General features: G+C 42.4%; 1 protein-coding gene across 8 annotated transcripts in view; it reads left to right on the forward strand.

The window, feature by feature from the left end:
- The window catches only part of ATP2B3 (ATPase plasma membrane Ca2+ transporting 3), a 435,183-nt gene that overhangs the window by 102,007 nt on the left and 313,586 nt on the right, over positions 1-19,590 (forward strand). The gene's annotated exons all lie outside the window — the stretch shown is intronic.

The raw sequence follows: 19,590 nt of genomic DNA on the forward strand, positions 1-19,590 counted from the left end.
GCATGCACAATTGATCTAGCGCATGTGCAGCCACGTCACGGGTATTCTGACATATCATATAGACCTGGTAGAGAACCATGTTGTGTCTGCACATGTGTGGGATCGTGTATCAAGATGGTGGCAAGCGAGAAGTTTGGCAAAGAAGAACTGTGGCTGGAGTAAACCAAGTAGACTCCATGAACTAGAAAGTATGTTTTTTCTTTTTCATACACAGACACTTATGGAAACTGAAATTAAATTTGTGCTAGGAAGTGTTTCTCAACCAGGGTTCCTTCTGAGGTTGCTAGGGGTTCCTTGAGTAATTTCTGCCTCTCAGATAAGTTCTCATTGACAATTGTTGTTATACAGGATTTATATAGCGTCAACAACTTACGCAGTGCTTTACAATATAAAAGGGAGCCAATACAGTTATAATACAATAAAATACAAGAGGATTAAGAGGGCTCTGCTCAGAAGAGCTTACAATCTAATAGCGTGGGACAGGTGGTACAAAAGGTTGTAACGGTGGCGAATGAGCTGATGGAAGCGGTAAAAGATTAGTTGGTGACGTGATAGGCTTCACTGAAGAGATGAGTTTTCAGGGATCGTCTGAAGGTAGCTAGAGTAGAGGATAGCCGGACAGGTTGAGGTAGCAAGTTCCAGAGGATGGGAGAGGAGCTGGAGAAATCCTGAAGACGAGTATGAGAGGAGGAGACGAGAGAGCTTGAGAGTAGGAGGTCTTGAGAAAAGCGGAGGGGACGATTTGGGTGATATTTGGAGTCAAGATTGGTGATGTAGCTCGGGGCAGAGTTGTGAATGGCTTTGTATGTTGTGGTTAGTAGTTTGAATTCAATTTGCTGGGTGATTGGGAGCCAGTATAGGGATTGGAGGAGAGGGCTGGCAGACACTGAGCACTGGTAAGGTGTATAAGTTTTGCAGCAGCATTCATCATAGACTGAAGAGGGGATAGCCTATGGAGAGGCAGGCCAATGAGAAGAGAGTTGCAATAGTCAAAGCGAGAGATAACAAGGGAGTGAATGAGGAGCTTGGTGGTTTCATTTTTTAAAAAGGGGTGAATTTTAGAGATGTTACGGAGGTGAATTCTACAAACCTTTGACAATGATTGGACATGAGGCTGAAATGACAAGTCAGAGTCTAGGATTACCTAGTACCCTGGCATGAGGGGAGGGACTGATGGTTGCTAAACATGTAAGATTAGTATAGTACGAATCGAAAATTCATACTAATTTACATAAATTCGTACATTTAGGAGAATCTGAAATACGAATTGCTTCTGAATTTTGTACGAAATACGAAATTTCGTTTACGAATTTCAGATCCAAATTTCGTTAAAACGGAAATGTGACTGGTGTTTTGTTGACCAATCAGAGGTTTTCTTCTGCTGTTGAGTGAGGGTTGGGAAAATTACTTTTTTAATATGGGAGTGGGAGACATCATAATTCATATTCATATATTTCATTTCATATATATCATTTAATTTCATATATATAGTTCATATATATTCATCATAACAAATGTTCATAATTGATACGAAAAGTTAACGAAAATTCGTATTTCATACAAATCCAAATTGAATTTCCAATACGAATTACGAAATACGAATGAATGGATAATACGAAACAGAACGAAACAAAACAAATTTATTTGACGGCGCACATGTCTAATGGTTGCATTGTTGATTTTGATGGAAAAGCCATGGGCAGGGGGGAATGTTAATAGCTCAGTTTTAGAGAGATTTTGTTTAAGGAAGTGGTGCGACATCCATGCTGATATGTCAGTTAGTAAGTTAGTAATGCTAGAGGAGACTGTAGGAGGGAGGTGAGGAGTAGACAGATAGATTTGGGTGCCATCGGTGTATAAGTGGTATTGGAAGCCATGGGCAGTTATCAAGTGACCAAGGGAGGAAGTGTAGGTAGAGAAGAGAAGGGGTCCAAGAACAGAGCCTTAGGGGACTCCCACAGAAAGGGCAATGGAGAGGAGGAGACAGATTTGTAGGTAACACTGAAGGAGCGCTGTGATAGATAGGCAGAGAACCAGGATAGAGCAGAATCTTGGAGGATGTTGTTTATTGAGAAGGAGCGGGTGGTTAACGGTATCAAAGGCCGCAGAGGGGTCAAGTAATAGGAGTATGGAGTACTGGCTGTTGGTTTTAGCAATTAGCAAATCGTTAGTGAGTTTTAGTAAGGCAGTTTCTGTGAAGTGTTGTGAGCAAAAGCCAGACTGTGTAAGGGGTCAAGAAGGTTATTTTTACTGAGGTAGGAGCTAAGATGGTTGTAGACTAAGCATTCTAGAAGTTTATAGGTGAATGGGAGCAATGAGATGGGTCTTAAGTTGTTCAGGTTGGTGGGGTCTAGTGAGGGCTTGTTGGGTGGGGAAGATGTACGCACAGTGGAGGTTTCCTCACGAATTGCATCAATCTTGTCTTTGAAGTGATTGGCAATCTCTTGGGCAGTGAGTGAGTTAGTGGGTAGAGGGGGTGGGGGACAAAGCAGAGAGTTAAAGGTTGAGAAGAGCCGATGGGGACTGAATGACAAGGTATTAATAAGAGAGACAAAGTAGGCTTGTTAAGCAGCATGGAGACAGGAATTGTATTTTAGAAGGGCAGATTTATATAGGGTAAAGTTTTGCAGACATTTGGTTTTACGCCACAGTCGTTCAAGAGCACAGCAATGTCTTTTGAGATTTCTAGTGTTGTCAGTTTGCCAGGGTTGTAACGGTTGGGGCCTGATTCTAAGTGTGGTTAGAGGAGCAAGTGCATCTAGTGATGATAAGAGTGAACTGTTGTAGACAGAGGTTGCCAGGTCAGGACAGGGGAGAGATTATGTCATTTAGGTGGTCAGTAGCAGAATAGAGAAGAGCAGGGTTAAAGTGGTGAAGGTTCCTACAAGTAATTGTTTGCTGCTTAGAGGGATGGGTGGATGGAGGGAAGGATACAGTGAAACTAATGAGGTTGTGATCAGAGAGAGGAAAGGGGGTGTTGGTGAGGTTGCCAGAATTGCAGAGATGGGATAATACAAGGTCAAGGGTATTACCATTGGAGTGAGTGGAAATGTGTCCATTGGGTTAGGTCAAAAGATGAGGTTAAGTCGAAAAGTTGAGCTGTAGTTGGGCTGTTAACATTGACAGGAATGTTGAAGTAACCAAGAATGATGGTGGGTATTTCAGAGGAGAGAAAGTAGGGTAGCCAGGCAACAAAGCCATCAAGAAAGAGCAATACCGGTCCAGGAGGCCGATAAAGACAATATTGATCTTTGTAGATATCTGTAAGGGGGTAAATCTTCCCAATGACCACAAGTGTAATGAGCATTCTTCCCACCACAAAAGAACACACAGAGGGTGCAAACACCTAGTGCATTACCCAAGATTCATTAACCGCTTGCCGACCAGCTGACGCAGATATGCATTTTTAATTGCACTGATCGCTGTATAAATGTGAATGATCCCAAAATCGCACCAAAAATGTCCGATCTGTCCACCATGTCGCAGTCACCATGAAAAATCGCTGATCGCCGCCATTTCTAGTAAAAAAAAAATATTAATAAAAATGCTATAAAACTATCCCCTATTTTGTAGACGCTATAATTAACCAATCAATAAATGCTTATTGCAAGTTTCTTTTTTACCAAAAATAGGTAGAAGAATATGTATCGGCCTAAACTGAGGAAAATTTTTTTTTATATATTTTTGGGGGATATTTATTATAGCAAAAAGTAAAAAAGAATGAGTTTTTTCAAAATTGACGCTACTTTTTTGTTTATAGCGCAAAAGAAAAAAACCGCAGAGGTGATCAAATACCACCAAAAGAAAGCTCTATTTGTGGGGAAAAAAGGACGTCAATTTTGTTTGGGAGCCACGTCGCACGACCGCGCAATTGTCAGTTAAAGCGACGCAGTGCCGAATCGCAAAAAGTGCTCTGGTCTTTGGGCAGCCAAATGGTCCAGGGCTGAAGTGGTTCAAAGAAAACAAAAAAAAATTGAATACTCACAAAAGGACTGAAGTTACATGCAAAACAACAAACTCCAATGGTTGACCAGTGTGGCAACGAGTGGCCAGACTGTGGCGATATCGGCAAGCTTGATGCCTTTTTGGGGTCGTATTCCCTTCCTCAGAGTCTGGTCGCTTGGTTCCACACTAGGCGAGCATCATAGTTCTTTGTAATGCATGTAACTTCAGTCCTTTGTGAGTATTTAGTTGGCTATTTGTTTTCTTTTAATAAATCTTCTCGGGTAATGCACCAGACATTTGCTGTGTGTTCTTTTGCAATATATGGTGGGATTTCCCCCATCTGAGAAAGACGGCACTGTTTAACCACTTGACCACTGGGCACTTAAACACCCTTAATAACCAGACTAATTTTCAGCTTTCGGTGCTCTCGCATTTTGAATGACAATTACTCAGTCATGCAACACTGGACCTATATGAAATTTTTGTCCTTTTTTTCACACAAATAGAGCTTTCTTTTGGTGGTATTTAATCACCGCTGGGTTTTTTATTTTTTGTGCTATAAAGGAAAAAATACCGAAAAATTATGTAAAAAAATGAATTTTTCTTTGTTTCTGTTAGAAAATTTAGCAGATTAGTAATTTTTTCTTCATAAATTTTGGCCAAAATTTATACTACTACATATCTTTGGTAAAAATAAGTACAAATTGGTGGATATTATTTGGTCTTTGTGAAAGTTATAGAGTCCACAAGCTATGGTGCCAATATCTGAAAATTGATCACACCTGAAGTACTGACGGCCTATTTCAATTCTTGAGACCCTAACATGCCAGAAAAGTGCAAATACCCCCCAAATTACCCCTTTTTGGAAAGAAGACATTCCAAGGTATTTAGTAAGAGGCATGATGAGTTTTTTGAAGTTGTCATTTTTTCCCACAATTTTTTGCAAAATCAAGATTTTTTTTACTTTTTTTTCACAAAATTGTCATATTATCAGGTTATTTCTCACACACAGCATATGCATACCACAAATTACACCCCAAAACACATTCTGCTATTACTCCCGAGTACATGTGTGAGACTTTTACACAGTGTGGCCACATACAGAGGCCCAACATGCAGGGAGCGCCATCAGGTGTTCTGGAGCACCCAGGACAATTCTGACATTTCTCTCCTACATGTAAATCATTTATTTGCTAGAAAATTACATAGAACTCCAAAACATTATATATGTTTTTTTAGCAAACACCCTGGAGAATACAATGGTGGTTGTTGCAACTTTTTATCTCGCACGGTATTTGCGCAGTAATTTTTCGAATGCTTTTTTTTTGAAAAAAAAACAGTTTTGGGCTTAAAAAAAAAAAAAAAAACAGTAAAGTTAGCCCAATTTTTCCATAATGTGAAAGATGAAGTTACGCTGAGTAAATAGATACCTAATATGTCACTCTTCAAAATTGCACACGCTCGTGGAATGGCGCCAAACGTCGCTACTTAAAAATCCCCATAGGCGACAATTTAATTTTTTTTTTACTGGTTATATGTTTTGAGTTACAGAGGAGGTCTAGGGCTAGAATTATTGCTCTCGCTCTAACGTTCGCAGCGATACCTCACATGTGTGGTTTGAACACCGTTTTCATATGTGGGCGGGACTTACGTATGCGTTCGCTTCTGCATGCGAGCACATGGGGACAGGGGCGCTTTAAAAAAAAAACATTTTTTTTATTGTTCATTTTACTTTATTTATTTTAGTTTGACATTTTTTTCCCCAAAAATAATTTTTTTGATCACTTTTATTCCTATTACAAGGAATGTAAACATCCCTTGTAATAGGAATATGGCATGACAGGTCCTCTTTACAGTGAGATGTGGGGTCAATAAGACCCCACATCTCACCTCTAAGCTGGGAAGCCTGAAAAAAAAAAAAAAAAAAAAGATTCTGTCTTTGATCGTATTAGCGATTCGATAGAAGCACCGGAGGGCGGCGGGAGGGGGGGGGGGGATGTCTATGGCTGGGTATTGCAGGGTATCACCGACTATGGCTGGGTATCTCAGAGTATGGCGTTGCAGAGTATTGCATTGCAGGGTATTGGCGGGTGTTGCAGAGCATTGCAGAGTGTTGCAGGGTATTGGCGGGTGTTGCAGAGCATTGCAGAGTGTTGCAGGGTATTGGCGGGTGTTGCAGAGCATTGCAGAGTGTTGCAGGGTATTGGCGGGTGTTGCAGGGTATTGCAGAGTGTTGCAGGGTATTGCAGAGTGTTGCAGGGTATTGCAAAGCGTTGCAGAGTGTTGCAGAGTATTGCAGGGTATTGCAGAGTGTTGCAAGGTGTTGCGGAGTGTTGCAGGGCATTGCAGAGTGTTGCAGGGCATTGCGGGGTGTTGCAGGGCATTGCGGAGTGTTGCAGGGCGTTGCGGAGTGTTGCAGGGCGTTGCGGAGTGTTGCAGGGCGTTGCGGAGTGTTGCAGGGCATTGCAGGGTATTGCAGAGTGTTGCAGGGTATTGCAAGGTGTTGCAGGGTATTGCAGAGTGTTGCAAGGTGTTGCGGAGTGTTGCAGGGTATTGCGGAGTGTTGCAAGGTGTTGCGGAGTGTTGCAGGGTATTGCGGAGTGTTGCAAGGTGTTGCGGAGTGTTGCAGGGTATTGCAGAGTGTTGCAGGGTATTGCGGAGTGTTGCGGAGTGTTGCAAGGTGTTGCGGAGTGTTGCAAGGTGTTGCGGAGCGTTGCAGGGTATTGCGGAGCGTTGCAGGGCATTGCGGAGTGTTGCAGGGCAATGCAGAGTGTTGCAGGGCAATGCAGAGTGTTGCAGGGCAATGCAGAGTGTTGCAGGGCAATGCAGAGTGTTGCAGGGTAATGCAGAGTGTTGCAGGGTAATGCAGAGTAATGGGGGTATTGCAGAGTAATGGGGGTATTGCAGAGTAATGCAGAGTAATGGGGGTATTGCAGAGTAATGCAGAGTAATGGCAGGGTATTGCAGAGTGTTGGCAGGGAATTGAGGGGTTCATTTTCGGTGCGCAGCGATGTGGGCACTGCAGATGCAGCCCACATCGCTGCTGACACCGATCTCTTCCCCCTCCGCTGTACCGATCGGTACAGAGAGGGGGAGGGAGGAACCGGCGTCATAACATGTAGGTTTGTTGATGGAGCGATCACGTGGTAAACGGTCGCGCTGAGCGGCCGTTTACCGTGATTCGTGATGCGCCGGGTCCTGTGGACCCGGCGGTCACGGATGCTCTCGAGTGCGCGCCCCAGGGGGCGCGCGAGAGCAGAATTCTGGGAGGCCGTTAATTAACGGCCTCTCAGAGTTAAACAACCGCCCTGAAGCCGTTAATCGGCAATGGGCGGTTGTTAAGTGGTTAAACATTATCCCAAAGTAAATATTGACCCCACACATTATCTCGGTCTAGTGGCTGTCCTTTTGAGCACTGCAGAATTTGTTTGGTTTTTGGCATTCTTCCCACTGACCATCACTCTAATGTATCATGTAGATATAGTAATTTTTAGCAGGGGTTCCCTGAGACCAGAAAGTTTTTTCAAAGGTTCCTCTTTGTTGAAAAGGTTGAGAAAAGTCTGCTCTATAGGATGCATGTTTTTCCAACGGAGTTCCGATGGAATTCTGCTCAAGCTGTCTTGCATGCACACAGTCACACCAAATTCCGACCGTCAAGAACGTGGTGACGTACAACACGTATGACGGGACTAGAAAAAGGAAGTTCAATAGCCAGTAGCCAATAGCTTCCGTCTCGTACTTGCTTCAGAGCATGCGCTGTTTTTGGTCCGTCGGAACAGCATACAGACGAGCGGTTTTCCCGAAAGAAATTAGTTCTGTCGGAAATATTTAGAACATGTTCCATTTCTTGGTCCGTACGAATTTGAGACATAAAAAGTCTGATGGGACATACACACAATCGGAATATACGATGAAAAGCTCCCATTGGACTTTTTCTATCGGACATTCCGCTCGTGTGTACACAGAATGAGAAACAAAGTAAGTTACATGGATGTTCGTTCGTTTTTTCCTTTTCTTCCCATTATTATTATTATAATTAAGGATGAAGTCGACCTTTCCCAAAAATCAGTTGATGAGATCACATGGTGCATTTAGTTCCTCACTTTTCTATGTCTTCCATCTGCTTTCTATTTAAAGCATGGGGACACACGTACTGTATATCTGAAATTTTATGCCAGTAAACCATGTTAATCCACTCAGTCAAAATGTAGTTAGCATAATTTTGAAATCTAATTAATCCAATTTTATTTATATACACAGTAGCATGTTGTAGTAATTAGTGATTTTTTTTTAACTACTTTGAAAAACAGACTTTTTAAGAGATTTTCAATTTCTGTGAGGTCAAGTAGCACTGCTTGACCTGAAGAAGAGGTTATATCACTTGAAAGGCCATCTGCATCAGTGTGATATAATTTTCCAGGAAAAATTATGGGCTTCGAAGATATAGCTGGTTCATTCTTTGGTCTACTGCGTTTAACCATTGCTGTCAGCTACCACAGGGGAACGTAGGCCGAGTAATTTGCTTTTTGAGGGGGTCATGTTGGCTGTTTTCCAAAAGAAAATGTTGCCTTCCAAGAGCCTTCCCAGAGCCTCCTCTTGTCTCCTTCCCGCTTCCTTATTTCAAAGTGTGGTCCTTTTAGTAATGGTTTCATAATATCACACAAATATTTGGACAATAGTGGGTTGGGTCCATCTCAGGTATGGGTGTCCTGTTTCAAAATTAAGTTATCTTGATAACATGATAGTGGTGATTTGGCTTTATCTGCGGTAACTTGGTGGTTTATTGTCCATAAGGCAGTGCAATAGTGGCTTGGGGCCTTAGTAGGAGGTTTGTAGCCGATACAGTCAGTTTTCTGATTATATATGGGTGACTGGGAACAAAGAAAAGGCAAATTTGTTACATACCTTCTTCAGCTCTGTATATACAAAGGAGCATGGGGGAGCTCATGTCCATAATTGAGATGGTATTGACACAGCCCCAAATGATCCACAATGGCTCCAAATTGATATGCTCCAGAGAGTAGTGGTTAATGATTTATACACTATATGGTCTAAGGTTTTTAGTGGTGTACTCCAAGGTTCAGGATGATCAGCGCAGGGAACATCACAGCTTTCGCTTCATTTCAATAGCTGTGTGTTCCCCCGCCGTGCGCCGTCACATAAGCCCCTCCTCATTTTCCGGGACTTAGACAGATCACCCATCCAATCCTAGGACAGATGACATGTATCAAAGTTCCCCGGACAAGAGGAGGGGCTTATGTGACGGCACATGGCGGGGGAACACACAGCTATTGAAACTAAAGCTGTGATGTTCCCTGCTCTGATCATTCAGCTGGCGGCTCTCCTCTCTTCCCCTCCACTGGTAGGCTGCATATGGCACACAGGCTGCGCATGGAACACAGGCTGCGCATGGCACATGGGCTGCGCTTGGCACACGGGCTGCGCATGGCACACGGGCTGCGTATGGGACACGGGCTGCATTTGGACACAGGCTGCACATGGGACACATGCTGCATTGGTGGGCATGGATAAAGTTGTTAATATTTTTATAACTTAATTGCATAAAACATTGATGTGTCATTTAATGAGATAATTTATGAAGGTGGGACAGGGTAGGGGTTGGGCGGGGCAACTGGTGGCGAGTAACCCTTGAGGCCTGGCTAGTAGCTCAGGACTTCAAATTTTGACCCCTTCAGTATATATATATTTTTTTCTCCCCCTTTTAGTGGTTGAACCAGATGGACTTTTTTCAACCAGATTATGTAGCTATGGGGTTAATTTACGAAAGGCAAATATACTGTGCAAATATACTGTGCAAGTGCACTTGCTTCAGAGCTTAGTAAATAAGGTAAAGCTTCACTTTGCAAAGAATTCTCAATCACATGCAAGGAAAATAAAAAACAGAATTTACATGATTGGATGATAGAAATCAGCATAGCTCCCCCTCATTTCAGAGCTCCCCCTCAGATCTAGAGCAAATGCACTTGAAAGGCACAGACTATTTACCATAATGGGCGAATTGCATTAGATGGGACAGGTCAGAAGGGGACAGAGCTGAAGCTTGAAATGGAACGGCTTTAGGTGTCTGTGCTCCCATCTCTCTCTTTTATCCTGTTGATGATCGTGCAGGACGAGCCGTGGGGAGCTGCACACGGTGGGGAGTGAGTCACCTGGGTGATTTGCTAGTGGAGCTTCCTTTTGAATGCTGATACCTGTTTGATATATCAGTTTATAGTACAGTACATTACAAGGACCCTGAAATTCTGGCAAGAGTGTCATCTATTTTTTTACAATTGCTGAAATTGTAAATATTTAAAAAAAGAAAACTAGTACAGCCACCAAAGCTAAGCTGGTAATAAGCTACAGTATATTCCATTCTGGTTTTTAGGTTGAGATATCTTTGACCATTAGCCCTTGTACACACGGTCGGAGATTCCGACGGAATGTGTCCTATCGGACCGTTTTGTAAGATATTCCGACTGTGTGTGGTCTCCATCGGACTGTTTCCATCGCAATATCCGACGTACCAACTTTTCCAACTTGCCGGTAAAATTTTCCGACAAAATGCTCCGATCGGACATCATACTCCGATCATGTGTAGCCTACTCCGACGGACAAAGTGCCAGGCATGCTCAGATCAAATTCCTAGACCAAAGCTATTGGCTACTAGCCTGAACGTAGTCCCGTCGTAACGAAATAACGCCATCACGTTATGTACAATCGGATTTTCCGACAACTATGTCCGACCGTGTGTATGCAACAGTTTTGGACAAAATCCGTCGGACAAAATCCGTCGGACAAAATCCAACGGATTTGGTTGTCAGAATGTTCGACCGTGTGTACAAGGGCTTGCAGTGCTGCCTGGTTGGAGTTAGCACACTATTAAACCAAGGAGGATTGTTTATGTCTTTGCTTTAGTCATTAAAAAAATCGAAAGCTGAAGTTTAGGTATGGACTATTATAGATAGTTACATTGGACCAGCTTGGACCAAAGTAAATATGTACATGTGCTATACTTGTGGGATACCCATCGAAGCTGGAAATCGCTGTAGTAGGCACTTCTACTGCAGTGATCTCCACTAGCTTCCAGGCCCCATGCCAAGCAGCTGTCCTACTGCTTACTGAGCATATGAAGTAGCCAACTCAACATGGGCACTATTCATGAAACACTGTATTTCCTCAATGAATGCAAAGTGTTCTCTGATCGGATGAGGTGAAGAGGCAGGGCAGTGATGCCACAATCTCCACTTTGTCCTATCAGAGAATGGTTTGCATTTATTGAGAAAATGCAAAGTGTTCTCTGAACAGCACCTGGAACCCGGAAGCTAGTGTAGATCACAGTGATTTATAGCTTACATGGTCTAAGGTGGACCAATGCAATTATGTAAAAATTGTCATACCATAGCTTCAGCTATAAAAAAAATAATTGGTTTTATTATTGTCATACAGTACATGCCCATTCATACTGGCTGCAGATGTCTGCTGGTTTTAATATGAAGAGATCTTACATGTGGAGTTTCTTGGATCTGGAAATGTTTTCCTTCGGAGAACGCTGACCTGGGAGTAAGCGAGTGTTTGGTGGCATCGCAGATCGTAAACAGCCAGAAAAACAGAGGCTGCAGTGATGGTGCCACTAAAATATTAATAAGCTCCTCTCCGTTGCTATTTCTCGCTGAGCATCAAACGTCCTTGTTACCGAAGCTCAGTTGATGGACACAGACTAAGGGGATGCATATTGCACTGGAGGAACGTTATTACGACTAATGGCAGGAAGTTATTATTCATTGATGTTTATAATGGAAACTGGGAATGTGCAGGCCTTGTCGGTTTACATCTCTCTTGCGAGCTGGGCTTTTTATTAACAATCCATAGAACCAAGCTAGGCATGGGTCAAACATCCGTTCTGACAAGGCACAGCCTCAGTTTATTTCTTCGCTGCACTTAGGCAAGAGAGTGCGAAGGTTTGACCCACACGTATGTTGGTAAAGGTCGTTAGCTTGACACCCATCATTAGTACGCTAATCTGTCTTCTAAGGGAGCATCTGGAGAAAAGACAAGGCTTTGGTAACTTGAGCATTGTGGTGAAGGTATTGCCTGTGGAGTTAGTGACTCTGTAATCTTACCTGCTGTGAAGTCATTGCTTAGCAGGAAGAATAGATTTTTTTCTACTTGTCACAAATTGAATTCCTATGTGAAGATCATATGTTAATGCTAAGCGATCATCTGCTGTAGATTATAAAGATATTAGCTGGATTTTAGCAAGAGCCATTTTTAATGCAGATTACGGTGACCCCGTGAGGGCACCAATATGGCAACTTCCATGCAATGGTGTAGATATCATGGGTATGTTCCTGATCCTGGCTTTGTTTTTTAACCTAGGACAAGTCCCCCAAGCCCACACTGAACTATGGAAGATGTGTCCAAAAAAGGCAAGCTGGGGGGCAAAGGACTAGTCACCAGTATTGCTGGTGCTCATTACTAATTTACTGTGCTGTATTCCGGTTTCTAACACCTTGGTAAAGGAGCAGGACTTTGTTTCCTCATGTCAGAGCTTCTAGCTGTCACAAATGTCATGTTTACCCCAATGCAGGTGGTCAGACACTATAGCTAGCTACTGTGTGCTTCACCTATAGCAGCCCTATTTCCCGTAAGGGAAGCAGTCCTACCGGTACTTGGTTGCCCCCAGGACTTATACACAATGCTATAGTGCCTGGCCACCACACCAGGGCAGACGTGAACAGAGCAAACAACAGCCTACTTGCAGTTTAGCAGACAGATAGTGTAGTGTAGTGTGATGCTATGACAGCCCAGGTAAAAGGCAGGCTGAGTTCAGGGAATAGTCCAATATCCGACCCGGGTCATACACAGGGAAATCCAACAGCAAAGCAGGGCAAATCAACGGGGGGCTTGATCTGGAGCAATGCAGCTAACTCTGTCTCTATCACAAGCAAGGGATAGAGTGTTCGGTTTGCTTATATCAGGTGACTGACCAGCTCAATCATCCTGCAGGTGAACACAGACAGGGGGAATGCAACAGCCAACACCCGGATGCTGGAATGAGGAGCAGGAGCACTAAGTGATCCTGACACCAGCAAGGACAACAGTGAGTAGAACAGTCGGGACATTACCAAATCTCGCTCCTAATCTCCAGAGAATAGCAGTTAGTGGCATCAGGTGATCTCACACTTTAGATTTAAAGCTATAGGGCTGCAAGCAGAGGAGTGCCTAGGCACCCTTATATATCAGGAAGTGCACTGCTATTTTTCAACGGCATTCAAAAAATTGTAAATCTTTCAAGGTGCTCCTTAGCACAAAAATCAAGCAGCTCTTATTTTTCACATTCAGAGGTTCAGTTTAAGAGATAATGGAACCAATGTAGGATCAGCATTTACAAATGTTTGTGCCTTGCTTTGTCATCCCTGATCTATTCACACCTGAGCAATTTCAATTAAGTTTTTTGAAGCGATTCAACGCTCAACATCCCCATTATATTCAGTGGACCCTGTTCACACTTGAACAAGCTTGTCACTTGAATCTCAAAAAATGTACACAAGCTTCTTGGCGTTAAATTTGGTGTTTTTGGTTCCTATAGACTTCAAGTGGGAACCCCTCAGAAATGCATGATTTCTTGCCTCCCCTTCTCTTAGTAACTAGCTCTTAAATACGAGATGGTATCAAAAAGTTTAGAGACTCGTTTTGTAACGCGCCAACAGACGGCAACACAAGGCTGTATGCACAGTTACAATAAGCACCGACCTTCATAAGTCAGTGTGCCAAAATACATTGTCCTCTGTACATCGGGAGCTGTGCAACTGGTGTTATTCTGACCACATGCGTTACCACGTCTGCTATTTCATCATGGACAGCAAGTTAGAAAAAAGAACAAACGTGAAATTCTGTGTGAAACTGCGCAAAACTGCCACAGAGATGTTTGACATGATTCAGCAAGTTTACGGCGATGATGCAATGAGTTGTTTGAGGTGTTTTGAGTGACACGTGTGCTTCAAGAGCAGAAGAACATCACAGGAAGACGACAAGAGATCAGGAAGACCTACAACGAGCTCACCCCCCACCCCCCCCCCAATGTTGAAACCATTCAGCCACTTCGAAAAGAAGACTTCCAGGACACATTCCAGAAGTGGCAGGAACGCTGGGGGCAATGTATTGCTGTGCAAGGGGACTATTTTGAAGGTGATAGTGTGTAAACATAGATAAATAAAGTACTTTCTTGTAAACAGAGCTAGTCTCGAAACTTTTTGATACCACCTTGTACTGAAAAAAACACTCAAGCCTAAAAAACCCGAAAAAAAGTACTTTAAAATGTGCATAAAAAAAGCTCCATAATGCTTGAATTGTGAAACTGGCATTCTGAAGATAATTCAAACAGCAGAAAAAAAAGGTTGTCTTGGAATCACAAGACTCTTTGAAGTACAAATAATATACCGCATTCAGAGCAAAGACATTGCTGACAGATTTTGTCATCACCTACCCAAACTGATGTCAAATCATGACAACTTTTCCTTGATTTTACAAGGTTTTATTGCTAATTATGCTGATCTCTCGTCAACTAGGATCCATCAATGTGTTTTTTATATTATCATGTATATGATCTTTGTATACCTTTGATATTGACTATAAAGCAGTAAATATTTTTAAAAAAATATTCTTATAAAATTCTGCATCCTGTCATTGGTGCCTGGTTCTGTATCATAGCTTTCTTTTATTATTATTAATATTATTATTATTATTATTATTATTATTACGTGTGCTTCCAGGTCAATGCTGACTCCTGGTGACTGCACAGATTGTGTTTCTCCAGACTGATCCTTCTTCTGTTTGGGTCTTCAGACTTTACGACAGCATGTTCATAATTTCTGTGACTATATCTATCCACATTATTGCTGGTCATCCTTTTATTCATTTCCTTTCAACTTTACTGAATATAAGTGTCTTTTCCAGTAAGTTGGCCCTTCTCATAATATGTATGTCCATAGTAAGACAGCTTTAGTCTAGTCATCTAGGCTTCTAGAAAAGGTCTGGCTTGATTTGTTGAAAGACAGTGTTCTTAGAATTCATTGTCAACTCCAAAGTTCAAGGAGATCAGCACTTTTTCTTTCTAGCTTCTTCTTTGACCACCTTGCACTGGAGAGTGACTGAAAATACAGGTAACTTAGACAGTTTTCATCTTCATCTTAAAGACACATCAGTCTATTTGAAGATCTTTTCTAGGTCTTTCATTCTTATTCCACCTCATAGCTTGGATGCCTGTATTTCTGTACAAAATGTTGGATAATGTACAGCAGAGGTGGGTAATTTACTAGTTATAGGGGGCTTCAGGTGAGCCCCGGAAATAAGCAAAGGGCCACACATAATATTAAGTGAATATAATGTAATAGAAAGCTATCAGACATTGCGGAATACTAGAGAAATTGTTAGAAAGTGGGAAAATGTACAATTTATTTAAGGGAAGCCAGTCTGAGGAATATGTTTCTTCACTGGCATGAGTAAGCACCTAGATAATGAAAACATAGACCAGTATCTGCAGGGGCCCCATAGGGCATATGTAACCCATAGAGGAATATACAATATGGACACTAACCCCGGCCTCAATGCAGCATCTTTGGCTGGGGGCCACTGTAGTTCTTTGCCTGGGGCTTCCCAAATTGCTAAGGGTGGAAACAGTACTGAGACAGGGTTGTCCCATGCCCAGGGCAAGGATCCAGAATTGTGCCCCATTCTCCCACTATTAATACATGCCATAGAATTGGTATACCTCCCTGCATCCAATTTTTGCCCCTTTGCTTCACTGCGCCCAGGGAAACTGCTGTTCCGGCCCTGGATGGAACAGTAAAATTACATCACCCCCTGGTGAACTCTTGGCAATACTCAGCCTGGCATACCAGGTTAGGCCCCACTATCAAGCCCACCCTATTCACTGGTATCCGTCCCTTTATCACCTCACACAGGTTCATGATCTAGAGAACTACACCTCGATGAAATAACAATCCAGGCCAGAATTTCATATTCAACAAAATAAACCCTTTACTGCACTTTTCCAATAAGGTAACTTCCAACATCTACTGAGGTATCTGGTACTTTTAATTTAGACCTGTGGCACATACTACAGGTAAAGTTCCAAACAAGTAAGCTCCCTTTAAACTTCTTCATTATACATACTCTTTCCAACTAAAAGGTGTCATAGCTTTCCTCCCTTTTCCAATGGGGAAATCGCCCCAATCTCCAAAAATGATAAATAAAAGTGGATGAAAAAGCTGAAAAACATAGCAACAAATGATGAAACAGATGATATATATATTTTTGAGCTCAAAAATGCTTTGAAATCGCTGAACACAAAAGCTCAAATACGGGCATACAAACGTTCAAAAATATGACGCTCAGGTGTGAATGCAGCCTTACTTCTCCAATTTTGTCCACACTATGTACATTCCCCCCATTGTCATCCAGGTCGCTTCCTATGTACTGCCAAGGTTAACTGACTTAGATCCATTTTGCTTGAACACTAAAAGGTCAGGGCCAGTTCCCATCAAGAGACAGTCTCAGGGTAATTAGCAGTGAGGAAGCACCAGATTTAGAAGCTTCTACTAGCACTCAACACCCTTACGGTCTCCAATTCTTCTTTTGCCTTTCGTTGATTAGGGCCTTACACAGTAGCTCTAGGGTTGCCACCTCATCCCTTTGGGCCGGGCTCACACACATTGGATCCGACTTTGCCCTGTGACTTGAAGTCCAACATGCATCCGTCCGACTTCAATGAACAGGGATCCGACTTTGATCCCCGAAAATACCAGGCACTGGGTCTGGTATGAATTTTTAGGGGAAACTCAACGCCAAATTTTTTATAAAAAGCAGCATGGGTTCCCCCTCCAAGGGCATACCAGGCCTTCAGTCTGGTATGGATTTTAAGGTGAACCCCACGCCAAAAAAAAGACGTGGAGGTCTCCCTAAAATCTGAGGGGCCTGGTATGCTCATGGAGGGGCAACCTGTGCCCTTTTTTTTTTAATTTGGCGTGGAGTTCCGCTTCAAGATCATCAGAGCATGCCAAAGTCGGATCAGTCAAGACGGCAATCTGACTTCAGTGATATTCAGTGGGCTCAAGTGAAATCAAAGTCGGACCAAAGTAGTGCAGGGAGCATTTTCCAAGTCGGACCGACTTGTGTCGGACCAGTTAAGACGGCTCCCATAGGGAAACATTGATTTTCACACGTCATGCGACATGAGCTCCCAATGTCAGAGCGTTTGTCATACCAGTGTGAACTCAGCCTTAAACCCGAACACATATGAATTACACAGGTTCTGAGGCTAATTTAATTCAGATAAGGCACCAAGTGAGTTTAATTACCACCTTAATCAGCCAGAGAACCTGTGTAATTAATATGTGTTTGGGTTTAAAGGGATGAGGTGGCAACCCTAAGCCCTTGTACACACAGTCGGAGATTCCGTCGGAATGTGTCCGATTGGAGCGTTTTGTTGGATATTCCGACTGTGTGTGGTCTGCATCGGACTGTTTCCATCGGAATATCCGTCGGACCAACTTTTCCAACTTGCCAGAAATATTTTCCGACAAAATGCTCCGATCGGACATACTCCGATCATGTGTAGAGAATTCCGATCGGACAAAGTGCCACGCATGCTCAGATCAAATTCCTACACCAAAGCTATTGGCTACTAGCGTGAACATAGTCCCGTCGTAACGAAATAACGTCATCACATCGGATTTTCCGACAACTTTGTCCGACCGTGTGTATACAACAGTTTCAGACAAAATCTATCTAAATTTGGTTGTCGGAATCTCCGACCATGTGTACAAGGGCTAAGTAGCCCCCTGCTAAGGGTTTGAAAGACATCTCTAGAAATATAATAAGAAGCAATATCTGAACAGCTTTCAGTAGAAAGCTGTTCAGATAATATTGCTTATTATTATATATTATAATTATACTGCTTTGTGGGTCAGCCACACCAATTGCTAACCTGCATCCCCATTAAAGGCATTTGAATGCATGCTAAGCAAGGACTGATTGCTGGTAAGTACCTACCAGTTAACTCAGATGGGTATTGGGAAGTACTATATGTCAGGCTCAATGACCTTGCTGTTTGACAGTCTTTAAAAATAAACACAAAAAAAGCACTAATTAAATATGGATTTATTTTCTGTACATAGCATGTACTGGGGGAATTGCTGCCTTAATGTACCAGATATTCTGTAGGCCCAGAATCTCTAATGTACACAAGATTATGTGTAAGTGGGGCATTTGAAATAATAATGAGCAACAATAAAGCTGAATTATTCAATTGAATTGGTGAACTATGATTGCCAATTCCTCCTTTGATGTACACTAAGCAGATTTAAGTTATCAAATGTACAGAGAAGATATATTTTGCTTTAAAGGGGAACTCTATGTTTGCCAATACTATGTCAGATAAAGCTGAACTGCAAGGGTGACATATTTTGCAGACTGCATTGCGTTGGCCCAATGTAAATATGCCTATATGATTTCTTATCAGTCTTTGTAAAGCTGGAAATTAAGTCAGTCTGCGCTACAAAAGTTATGGCCACGGTCTTGAGGGTGATGTGCAGAGTGGTTATCTTTCTGTATAGTAACCACAGGGGGTCACTAGTTTAGCATGGCTGTCATTTAAGATGTTTTTTTACGTTTGGATCAACTAGGGAGGAAAGTTTAAAAATCCTGCCAGGTATTTTTTTGATGGGAACTCCCATCTTGGGCATTTGTTCCCATGAGAAGATTCCAGAGCCATTTGCATACCCACCAACATCCCAGTCCCCAGGCCATATTAGGTCAATGGAGTCATGAACATCACTGCCTTTTTGAATATCTGCGGGTCAGATGGTGGTCTGGGATACCCAAACTGGCTGTGGGCAGGGTGGGGAGAGCAAAAGACCACCATGGGTTCTATACTTTGAGCAACTTGGCGTGGGAGTCATGAAGTATACTGCCCATTTTCTCCTGAAGCATGAGGGTAATCAGAATGCTCTTCACCTCTGCAAACCCGTCCAAGGGCTTCCTAACTACTTACTTTTTAAACTACTGTGGTTGGGCGGCACAGGCAGGCCAGACAACGTACTGTACCTGAGTTTGGCAGGTGATTTCAGCCAATGATTTTAGCTAAAGTTAGCTGACCAACTGTGTCCAATTATACGTGAGTCAGTGACATCAGTTAGTGACCCTCTCAGATAGTCTCTGTTAGCGACAGAGTTTCAGCCACCCTATCACAGTTCCACTAAAAGTCGCTGATCACAGCCATTACCGTAAAGTGTCTATAGCTGTGTGAATTCCAGTATATATACTTATTGTTTGTAGAAGCTATAACTTTCACATAAACCAATTAATATACACTTATTGGGATTGTTTTTGTAGCAGCAAATATTTTGGCCTAAATTTATGAAGAAATTCGATTTTTTTTTTTTTTTTATTGGTTATTTTTTATAACCTAAAAAATGAAAAGAGACAGATATTTTCTACTTTTGAAAAAAAAAAAAAAAAAAACCAGCGGTGATCAAATACCCCCAAAATAAATCTCTAATTGTGTGAAAAAAATGATATACATTTAATTTGCGCACAGCATTGCATGACCGCGCAATTGGCAGTTAACCACTTCCGGACCGC

The sequence above is a fragment of the Lithobates pipiens genome, unplaced genomic scaffold (genome assembly GCF_037356315.1).
Source record: "Lithobates pipiens isolate NorthernLeopardFrog02 unplaced genomic scaffold, aLitPip1_a1.2 Scaffold_1, whole genome shotgun sequence".
Lineage (NCBI taxonomy): Eukaryota > Metazoa > Chordata > Amphibia > Anura > Ranidae > Lithobates > Lithobates pipiens.